A 12,015-nucleotide genomic window follows, 5' to 3' on the forward strand; every position below is an offset into this window, starting at 1 on the left:
GTATCTTTAACGTTCTGTTGCACTAGATGTTTTTTCCTTTTAATAATCAGGAAATTTACTGTGAAACAAAGCAGCTGAAATTGAATATACAATGGCTTTCAAAATGAAAGAGTACCAAGGTGGGAGTTATAGCAAACCCAGGAATTCAGAGGTGCAATATTGTGACTGGTGCTTGCTACACACTAGAGTTTTACATCATGGAGTAAGTGTAAATTTATAAAAAGAAGGAAAATCTGAAATTCTAATTCATCTACTTATGTCTTTATTACTCATTAGACAAGGATTCACTGTGGGCCATTTTACTTTGGTTGAGTTATTAGAAGCTTTGATATCCTCCCTAATGACCATCCTCCTTGATCATAAAAGGCCTGGTTCTACCAGGTTAGAGTTTCCAGACAGAAATCTGCCCTTTTATGAAACAAAACACAAAGTCACACACACAAAAAAGTCCAGATTTATTGGCGGAAACCCTGAGACTACAGTCTTTAGGCACCCTTCAGGTCTAAGTCTAAATTCACTTCCGTGACTCACTTTTCAACCACATTATAGATAGGTCTATAAAGGTGAAGGAAGGAATTCTGGGAGCATAGTGGGTTATGAATTGGGATGCTAACCACAAGGTCAGCAGTTCAAATCTACCAGCAGCTTTGCAGAAGAAAGATGAGGCATTCTGCTTCCATAAAGATTTACAGCCTTGGGAACCCTATACAGGGTTGCTTTGAGTCAGAACCGACTCCACGGCACACCACCACCATAAGGTGAAGGAGGAGCCCTGGTGGTATAATGGGTTACATGCTGGGCTATGACCCTCAAGGTCAGTAGTTCAAATCCACCAGCCACTTTTCAGGAGAAAGAGGAGTCTCCTGTAAGATTTATAACCTCAGAAACCCTATACAGGGTTGCTACAAATTGGAACTAACTAGATGGCATACAGTGACATCAACATAAGGTGAAGAAGTCCTGGTGTGCATCTGTAATGTAAGCACTGGGATGCTAACCACAAGGTTAGTTGTTTAAACCCACCAGCCTCTCACCAGAAACCCTATATAAGGTCACTATGTATTGGAACCAACTGGATGATGGCCCTTAACAAGATCAATAATAAACAACATAAGGGAAACAATAACACTAGGGAGGTACTCACACTTTGTAACAATCAACCACACAAATCAAGAGGGCAGCAGTGACCTAGGGATAAAGTTTAAAAGGCAGGAACAGGTAGGAAAGAAGGACAAATGGAAATGGAAACCACAGGGAGGAAGTAGGATAAATGATGTCACATTGTGGGGATTGCAATCAATGACATGAAACAAAAAGTGTATCAATTGTTAAATGGAAAACTCATTTACTATGGAAACCTTCACCCAATTCCCAGTCATAAAAAAAGAACCTATCCCCTCTTCTTGAGTCAAGGACAAAGGATCTTGCCACAACAGGGAGGCTTGGAGTTGCTAGCATGTAAATAAATGAACCATCTGCTCACTTTTTTTACCCTCAATCACCTCGAAAGGACCTTGAAAGTTTAGTGTTTGTAAAAGAATAACAGCGTAGATGCCCTTCTTGATTAGTCCCTTTCCAGAAGGGAGGAATAGGGTATCAAAGATAACACGATTACTCTTTCCTTCTAAAGATAGGAAGGAAGGGAAGGGGGGGAAAGAAGAATCTAAAATGTAACAAAAATATAAGGAAATTAGATGATGAAGATAAGAAACCTAGAGAAGGCTAATAGAACTCCATATCTTGATATATAGTTGTTGTTGTTGTTGTTATGTGCCGTGGAGTCTGTTCCGACTCATAGCGACCCTGTGCAGGGTTTCCGAGGCTGTAAATCTTTACGGGAGCAGAAAGCCTCATCTTTCTCCCACGGAACAGCAGTAGTTTCGAACTGCTGACCTTGTGGTTTGCAGCCTAATTCGTAAACACTACTGTCATATTACCTCATTAAATGTCTCAAAAAAAAAACCAACTCTAGTTTTTTCTGATTTTTAATCTATTTCAGGTACACTCAAAATTCTCACTTGAGATCTAAAAAGCTATTATTAATAATACATTCTATTTCTATCACAGTGCACCTGTTTCTAAAGAGTGTTAATTGTTTTCTAGCTTCACAATCACCCTGTAGAGTACATAGGGAAAACATTTTAATGACTCAGAGAGTTTATGTTTATTTTCCAAGGTCACACAGCCAAGTGGTAGCACATTACGGACTAGACGTCAGGCATTCCGATGCCTTGTCCAGAGTTCTCTTTTCAGTACACTATGCTGCTTAGGAAATGTAGGTATTTCCCACTATGTGAATTAGAATGTAAAGCTATTAACTGATGGTTGCAGTGCCTTCAGAATCAGTACCATAAGACAGCTATGAAAAGGGAAGCTCTGTGATATCTTGGGCATTTTATGAGAGCAAATACCATAAAGAGGTTCCCTGAGGTGCAGGTACCTTAAAGCTGTGGTTTCCAAACTGTGCAGTGTGAAATCAATTATTGGGCTGACTAGCATTTCTGAGTAGAATAGGAAAATATCACACTGCATCATCTGATAAAAGGTGAGGATCATTTTGCAAAACATTCCTTACAGTTTGTGTGTGTTCTAGGTCAAGATGTAAAATGTTGATTGTCTTTTCAACCAGAGTTTCTATCAAAATGTTTTCGGCAACTCTGCTTTGAGGTATAACTTCTATCCAAACTATTACCTGTTACAGTTAAATGTTTTTACATTTTCTATAGATGTAGATGTAATGCAAAAAATATTTTGTTACTATTTTATAATGCAAGAAAAAGTTTGGAGGCTCTTTTAGTAATGGTCCAACTAAGCAGAGTGTTCAGTGAAATCAATTTCTGAATTGATAACTGAATTTCTACATTGCTAAAGGCAAATAAGTCAATACTTACAATCCTAGAACATTATGGGTGGGACAAACCTTGGAAATTGTTTTTGTTTTGTTTTGTTTTTTCCAACTCTTTCACTTTCCTACTGGCAGAAATTGAGGCCCAGAAGGGAAAATACACTTGTCTGGGACCCTGGATGAATTCATGCATAGCCCTTGGATTTGCTTGTTAAAATAAAACCAGTTACTAACTTGTCTACTGCCATTTGCTTTTTCTCATAGGTCAGTGTAATTTATTTTACAGAATGTAGCGCAAACATAAAGATCTGCTGGTAGCATCATAAGGGTGGAGTCATCAAGAATCAATCTCTCTCTCTCTGATTTATCGGAATTCATTTTTCTTTGCTCGGATCTGTTTTCTTCCCATACATTATTGCTCTTCCAGATACCAGTCAAACCATTTCTTTAAATATATGTTTTTCTACTGTTTGGGGATGAGAGAGGCTGTTTTCATTCTTGGAACACCCTAAACATCCCTCTGATCACAGTTTTCTACTATCCCTTTGTGTAATTATTTAATTAGTTCTAGCACACTGGAAATGAATCCTGGAAATTAAACTGCATAGCACTGCCCTCCAGGGTCATATGCTGCTCTCTGTGGATGTTCATTTACTCAAAGTATATTTATAAGCCCATATTACACACTAGGAGTCCTGATGCAGTGTTGTAAGATAAGCACTGAACTGCTAATTGCAAGTTTGGTGGTTCAAACGTCTCAGCTACTCCTCAGAAACGCTATACAGGAACCAACTCGATGGCACTTAACAACAACAATTATACACTAGGCACCAGGGATGTAGCAGGAACAAAGACAGACCAAATCTCTGTCCTTATGAAGGTTACATTCTTTTAGAAGGAGACAGACAGTAAACAAAGAAACAAGTAAGTAGATGGTAAGTCAGATGGTGGCAAAGGCTAACGAAAGAGGAACAAAAGCTAGATCAGATGGGATGGAAGATTGCTGTTGTTAAGTGCCATTGTGTTGGTTCCAACTAATAGCGACCCTATAGGGTTTCTGAGGTTTATAAAAGTCTTTTCAGGACCAGATAACTTCCATTTTTTTCTACCACAGAGTGATTGGTGGGCTTGAACCACCAAATAAGTGATCCTATTTAAATACAGTGGTGAGGAAATAAGAGAGGGAGGGATGGATGACACTATTTGAGAAAAGAGAAAGAGAAAACAAGTGAAGAGCATTTTAAGTATCAGGCTACAAATCTTTCTAATAAGTACCAATGATGCTGACTCACTAAATCCTCCTTACAAGCAATACAGTCCTAGAGGTTACTAGACCATGACTTAGGGATAAGATAAATTGCATTGTTTCATGCCATCAACAAGCATATGAGCCAAGTGCTAAGGATGCTATGATGGAAGAGACTTATGATCCTTGCCCTCAAGATTAGTGACCAGCCAGGATAGGACCATTCTAGTGTCAGTGCTATGACTGTAGTAAGAAGTTGGACAGGAGGGAGATGATAATATGAAAATCATCCTGGAAGAGGAGTAAATCAGGAGACGGAAGGGAATGCCGAGCAGAAAAATCAGGCCACATAAAAACTTAGCGGTAGAAGAACAAATGGCGCACTCTGGGATTCTCAGGTTGTTTGGAAACATTGGAGGATAGAATGCAAAATTAGCCCTAGAGTTAGGCAGAAATGCAGTTGTCATTGTATTCTCTGCAATGCTCTTAATATCTTTCCTGGTTGCAACCTATAAAGTGGGAAGGGTGGACACTGGAAAGGCAGATAGAAGTCACATCATAAAGTTACACAATTTAAAGCAGAGGAATGATATGACCATATTTACCTTTTACAAAGCTTATGTTGATACGTAGAAGATGGAAACAAGATGAGGTTGGAGGCAGGAGAAATCAGGAGATTGATGTTGTTAAGTGCCACCAGTTCCAACTCATAGTGACACTGTATAGGGTTTCTGAGGAATAGTTGGTGGGTTTGAACCACCATCCTTGTGGTTCAAACTGACTTTGCCATCCAGTTCATTATCGTACAGTTGATTGTTGTTGTTGTTGTTGTTGTCAGGTGCCATCAAATCAGTACCAACTCATAGAGACCCTATGAACAACAGAACGAAACTCTACCCAATCCTGGGCCAACCTCACAGGCATCACTATGTTTGAGTCCACTGATGCTGCCATTGTGCCAATCCATCTTTTTGGAGTTCTTCCTCTTCTTCTCTGATCCTCCATTTTGCCAAACATGATATCCTTCTCCAGTGACTGGTCCCTTCTGACAATATGTATGAGAGAAGTATGAGAGACGAAGTCTGGCCATCCTGGCTTCCAAGGAGCACTCTGGCTGTACGTCTTCCAACACAGATCTATTTGTTCTTTTGGCAGCCCATGGTACTTTCAAGTAAAAAATGCCTACATCCTACCCTAGAGGACTGACAGAACACATGAAAAGAGCAGGATAAACTAGACAGCTACTGAGATGAAGAAATTGGAGTGAATGGCTGATTGCTTAGATTTCAGGGTATAAGGAACAAGTCTGGAGGAAAGGGAGTTATTTGCTCATGGGACACAAAAGTTCTTGTTAGGTGCCACCGAGTTGATTCTGACTCATATGGACTGTATGTACAGCAGAATGAAACCCTATCTGGTCTTGTGCCCTCCTCACAATTGTTATGTTTGAGCCTATTGTTGCTTACACTGTGTCAATCCATTTCATTGGAGGTCTTCCTCTTTTTCACTGACAGTCCACTTTTTTAAGCTTGATGTCCTTCTCCAGGGACTGGCCCCTTCTGACAACATGCCCAAAGTAAGACAGACGACATCTCCCTATCCTGGCTTCTAAGGAGCATTCTGGTTGTGCTTCTTCCAAGACAGATTCGTTTGTTCTTCTGGCAGCCCATGGTACTTTCAATATTCTTCACCAACATTGTAATTCAAATGAATCGATTACATTATGATCTTCTTTATTCATTGTCCAACTGTCTCATGTAAATGAGTTGATTGAATACACCACCAGTTTGGGTCAGACATCTTTGCTCTTTAACACTTTAAAGAGGTCCTTAACTGCAGATTTGCCTAATTTAATATCATTTGACTTCTTGACTGCTGTTTCTATAAGCACTGATTGTGGATCCAAACAAAATGATGTCTTTGACAACTTTAATATTTACTCTGTTTATCGTGATGCTATTTATTGGTCCAATTTTCCAGTTGTGAGGCTTTTCATTATCTTTACATTGAGATTGAATACATACTGAAGGCTATATGACTTTTATCTGTATTCCAAGTTTTCTTGCTTCAGGAAGTAAGGTTGTATCATATTGCAGGTTGTTAATGAGTCTTCGTCCAATCCTGATGACACATTTCTCTTCAAATAATCCAACTTCTCACATTATTTGTTAAGCAAAGAGACTGAGTAAATATGGTGAAAGGATGCAACCCTGGTGTGCACCTTTCCTGGTATTAAAATACTCAGTGTCCCCTTTTTCTGTTGGAACGATTGCCTCTTGGTCTATGTACAAGTTTCTCATAAGCATAATTAAGTTTTCTTTGCAATAGTTGTTGTTGTTAAGTACCATGGAGTCAGTTCCGACTCATAGTGACCCTGCACAGGGTTTCCGAAGCTGTAAATCTTTACAGGAGCAGAAAACCTCATCTTTCTACCATGGAACAGCTGGTAGTTTTGAACTGCTGACTTTGGGGTTAGCAGCCCAATTCATATAGTTTATACGATCCACACAGTGGAATGCCTTTGCAGAGTTAATAAGGCACAAGTAAACATCTTTCTGGTATTCTCTGCTTTCAGCCAAGATCCATCTGATGCCAACAGTGATATCCCTCATGCCATATCCTCTTTTGAATCCAGTTTGAATTTCTGAAACTACTTGTTGATGCGCTGCTGCAACCACATTTCAAATTATTTTACTTGCAAGTGATAATAATGATGTTGTTCAATGATTTACACATTCTGTTGGGTCACTTCTTTGGAATAGGTACAAACAAGAGTCTTTTGCAACTGGTTATCCAAGTAGGTATCTTCCAAATTTCTTGGCATAGATGAGTGGGCAACTCCAGTGTTGTATCAGTTTGTTGAAACATTGCAATTTGTACTTTGTCAATTTTGGGGACCTTGTTTTTGCCAAGGGAAGTTTGGATTTTTCCTTCAATACCATCAGTTCTTGATCAACCTCTTAAATGGTCGAACAGTGACCTTTTTTTTTTTTTTACAATACATTTTTTTTTTGTTACAATAACTCTGTGTATTCCTTCCATCTTCTTTAGTTTATTCCCACATCATACCATATTTTTACCAAAGAATACTGCAACCTGAGGCTTGAATTTCTTCTTCATTTGCTTGAGAAATGCTGAGTGTGTTCTTCACTTTTGGTTTTCTAACTCCAGGTCTTTGTACCTTTCATTATAACACTTGACTTCAAGTCGATTCCGACTCCTAGTGACCCTGCATAGGGTTTCCAAGGAGCTGCTGATGGGTTTGAACTACAAACCTTATGGTTTGCAGTCCACTGCTTATCCTACAGCACCACACCAGAAATCCATTATATAATAATATTTACTTTTAAATGTGGTCTACAAGGAAAATCAGAAGTCCTCATGGCGCAGTGGGTTACATGTTTGGCTGCTAACTGAAAGATCAGCAGTTTGAACTCACTAATCACTCTGCAGAAAAAGATGTGGCAGTCTGCTTCTATAAAGATTGTTCGTGTTAACTGCTGTCAAGTCAGTTCTCAGCCATAACAACCCTGTATAGGGCTTCTGAGGAGAGGCTGGTGAGTTTGGACGGCTGATCTTACAGTAAGCGGTCCAGTGTTTATCCTACAGTACCACACCAGGACTCCTGTAGCATCTTTAGGCATGAGTAATGGCATGCCTATGGGGATGTTCTGTTCTGTCCTATAGGGTTGCTATGAGTCAGAATCAACTCTGTGTCAATGGATTCAGTTTGGGTTGGACAAGGAACATATTAAGAAGACTACTGTAGTCTTTCAGAACAAAATGAACAAATTCACAGTCCACCAGCAGTTTGTAGTCCTGATGTGATGCTGTAGAATGAGCACTGGATTACTAACCACAAGGTTGGCATTTCAAGTCCACCAGTCACTACTTGGAAACCCTATACATGGTCAGAACCATCAGTGCAGTGTTTAAACCCCTCAGCTGCTAACCAAACCTACAGCCACTCTGAGGGAAAAAGATGCAACAGTCGGCTTCTTTAAAGATTGGTAGTGGCGTTGCTATGTGCCATGAAGTTGGTTCTGACTCATAGTGAGCCTGTATAGGGTTTCCAAGGCTATAAATCTTTACAGGAACAGAAAGCCTCATCTTTCTTCTGCATAGCAACTGGTAGATTCGAACTGCTGACCTTGTGGTTAGCAGTCCAACTCATAACTCACTACACTACCAGAGCTCCTTAAAGATTGTTGTTGTTTTTGTGTGCCATCGGTAAGTTGATTCCAATTCATAATGACCCTGAACAGGGTTTCTGAGCAGCAGCTAGTGAGTTTGAGCTGCTGACCTTGTGGTTTGTAGCCCAGTGCTGATCCTACAGTGCCACACCAGGAGTCCTTAAAAATTACAGCCTTGGAAACTCTGGTGCAATTTTAAGCTGATATCTATGGGTCAGAGTTGACTCAACAGCAGTGGTTTTTATATCTATGCAGAAAAACAAAAGCAGCTGCTGTGGGAGCCTGGGTCCTTGCTCTACCCAGATTCACCTCTCTGTTATCTCTGGACTTTCTCACTTTAGTCCACTGTCCTCTGAGGAGCTGAAGGGTTTATCTCAATAAAACACCTCCCACTTGTTCAAGAGAAGGATCAAAGTGGGTCCTTGTTACTTTCTTCTTATTAATCAAAGGGGAGGGTTGATAACATTCTTTTATCAGTTTGTTTTGTTTTGGTTTTGCAAATGACAATTAAAATGGACTTAAACAAAGAAAGAGATGATATTGGCTTCTATACCCGACAATTGTATAACAATTGTATAATCGTAGTGGCTTGACACAGTATCTGCCACAAAGGCTCAAACATGATAACAATTGCGGCCAAGGACCAGGCAGTGTTTTGTTTTCTTGTGCACAGGGTCACTGTGAGTCAGAACCAATTTGATGGCACCTAACAACAACAAGGAGCTCTGGTAGCGTAGTGGTTACGAATCAGGCTGCGAACCTTAAGGTCAGCGGTTCGAAACTACCAGCTGCACCGCAGGAGAAAGATGAGGCTTTCTACTCCCGTAAAGATTTACACCCTCGGAAACCCTATACAGGGTCACTATGGGTCGGAAACGACTCGATGGCACATAACAACAACAACAACAAAGGAGCTCTGGTAGCATAGTGGTTACGAATCGGGCTGCGAACCTTAAGGTCAGCGGTTCGAAACTATCAGCTACTCCGCGGGAGAAAGATGAGGCTTTCTACTCCCGTAAGGATTTATACCCTCGGAAACCCTGTACAGGGTCGCTATGGGTCAGAACCGACTCGAAGGCACTTAACAACAACAACAACTATGTGACAAGCCCTGGTGGCTTGGGAATAGCTCAACTCAGGGATTCAAAAATGCTGTCAGATCCCAGCTTCTCTCTATCACTTGGCTTTGCCACATCTTGATTGGCTTAATTTTTAGGCAAGGAAAGATGAATATTGTATGTCCAGACTTCCATGCTCGGGTCTAGCTGGAAAGATCAAGTATCTTTTCCATGACCTTGGGTAAAAGTCCTAAGGTTTGCTTAGCCTGACCAGCCCTAAAGCTGAGTGTCACCCCGAGACAATTACTGTGCCCAGGGAAATAAGATACCTGAACTCCTGGGTCAGGGGTAGACTTCCTCCCTTCTCCCTCTGAACCTATGGCTGAGAGTGGAAGGGAAATAGAACAGAAATTAAAGCCAGAATTTACGGTCAGAAGATGAATGTGGCAGACACTACTGGTTGTTACGTGGATTTAGTCCGATTGGAACCCAATATACTCCACCTTTCTTCTGGTACGTCTTCCTGTTTCACACGATTGAAATATAATAATTACATTTGCCAGACTCTCTTGCAGCTAAAATGTGTCAGATGCTATTGATTCTATCAGTCAGATGCTCTCCTGTGAGGATTAGGGCCACAACATTTAGGTGGGGTTGAGATTCTGCTGGCAAATTTGATTAGGGAGAAAACTTAGCAGAGATCTAAGTCTAGCCTTGTGGGTGTCAAGAGGAAGGTGGTGTGGACTACTGCAGATGTCGTGTAGAATCTGGCAGACGTAGTGGCAGCTTGTTGGTTGTCACAGTGGCAGTATGGTTCTGGAGCCTTTGGTTTTCTGATTAACAGCAAAGCAGCAGTTTACTTGTGGTCCAGTTCTAGAGGGTAGCTTTGGGGATCTTTCCAGAAAACTCAACCTACAGTCTGCTTCTTCAGCTCCCACAGCGATTTTGTAGGCCAATTAGCCCCCAAAACAAATTCCTTCTGGCTTCATAGAGCAAGAATAAACCCAATTCTTTGCACCCCAAACCTCTTGCCAACCCTACAGCTGCCTTTGACTCTTCCCCCACAACTTTTTAACACACTCATTCTTGCTGGCAGTGCCCACTCCCACCAGAGAAGCGGAAAATGTTTCCTAGCCTCTTTTGCAACTGAGTCTATGGTGTGTACAGAAAAGTTGCTGGAAAAGTTTTCTACCTCAGTAAAAAGAGACATTTAAGAAAAATCTCCTCTCCTGCCTTTGAATGTGGTTGGGGAGCATGTGCTGGGTGGTACTAAAAGAGCCATTGTACAATGAACTAAAGGACCTAGGGCAAACGACTAAAGATGACCAAAAGAGAGTGTGAAGTTCCGAGTTCTTCACAATACTTGTTGTTGTTGTTAAGGGCCGTCGAGTTGGTTCCGACCCATAGCGACCCTTTGTTAATAAAATTAACAAACCCTGGAACTGGGAATTGTAAAATAATCGTGTATTACTTAAGTTGCTTTTAAGTCAGATAATCTTCTATAACTTACATAGGGTTCTGTGATTCCCTGCTAATGTTATATGCAGTATTCTTTCTATGGATCAATCAATCTATCTATCAAATGGAGCTGGGGATGGAGAAAGGCTCCAATTCTGTTAATAGCCTTTATAGAATTAATATTCCTTTGGTATAAACTGTAAGCCACAGCCTTCATTTGGGTGGTGGGGGAGGGATCCAAACATTAATACAGGAATCGCAGCATATCCTCTGTAGGATAAGCACTGGACTTCAAACCACCAGATACCCTGTGAAAGAAAGATGAGGCTTTCCTCTCCTGCAAAGATTTAAAGCCTCAGAAACTCTAAACAGGGTCTGTATGAGTCAGACCCACTCGACAGCACTTAACAATAACAGACAGTAAACCATTTATTGCCCGGGATATCAAGCTTTGCAGAGGGTGAATGATAGTGACCCCTTTGCCAGTCAGCATGAGTGATGTCACCCTTATTCCTCCCCATCCTCATTTGCATTGCAAGAAGTCTTATAGCCTCTGCACTTGCTTTCCCAAGGCTACTTACACACACCTTCCTGTACAATCTACATAAAAAACTCTCCAAGGTGGGTAGGGCAAATATTATTAGTCCTACATTTCTGATGAGAAAAACTAGGACATAGACTTAAATTACTTGGCTAATGTCACACAGCTAATTAAGGGAGGTACAGGTTTCATGAACCCTGCTCTAGTTTTACTTCTACGATATCACATTGTTACCTCTAAAATTTGCCAAACTGTTATTTTTAAAATATATATTAATGCCTAGCAGGGAAACAGATACTGTAGATTCACCCTGTGTTCCAAAAACTAAGCAACAGGGGCAAAGAACCTAATGAAAGTTGAAGCCCTTTGTCCTCACAGCTAGACCTCACTTGTCTCCTGGGGCACCCATCAGCATGCTCAGCAGAGGCAAGGGACTGTTTGCCAAATGTTGTTTGGCTCACTTATCTTCAGGGAACTGAAACTCTCTACAGAACATTCAAATAAGGAGATATTTTAAAACTTTAGCTACCCATTTTATATACATATCATATAAATATAAATTTTATCACATAAATATATATTACATATATGTCTATATTTCTCTATACATATAATCCATATTATATTTGCCTTAGGCAATATATATAATCCATATTATATTTGCATTCGGCAAA

This window comes from Chrysochloris asiatica, unplaced genomic scaffold (genome assembly GCF_000296735.1).
Source record: "Chrysochloris asiatica unplaced genomic scaffold, ChrAsi1.0 scaffold00024, whole genome shotgun sequence".
NCBI classification, from domain to species: domain Eukaryota; kingdom Metazoa; phylum Chordata; class Mammalia; order Afrosoricida; family Chrysochloridae; genus Chrysochloris; species Chrysochloris asiatica.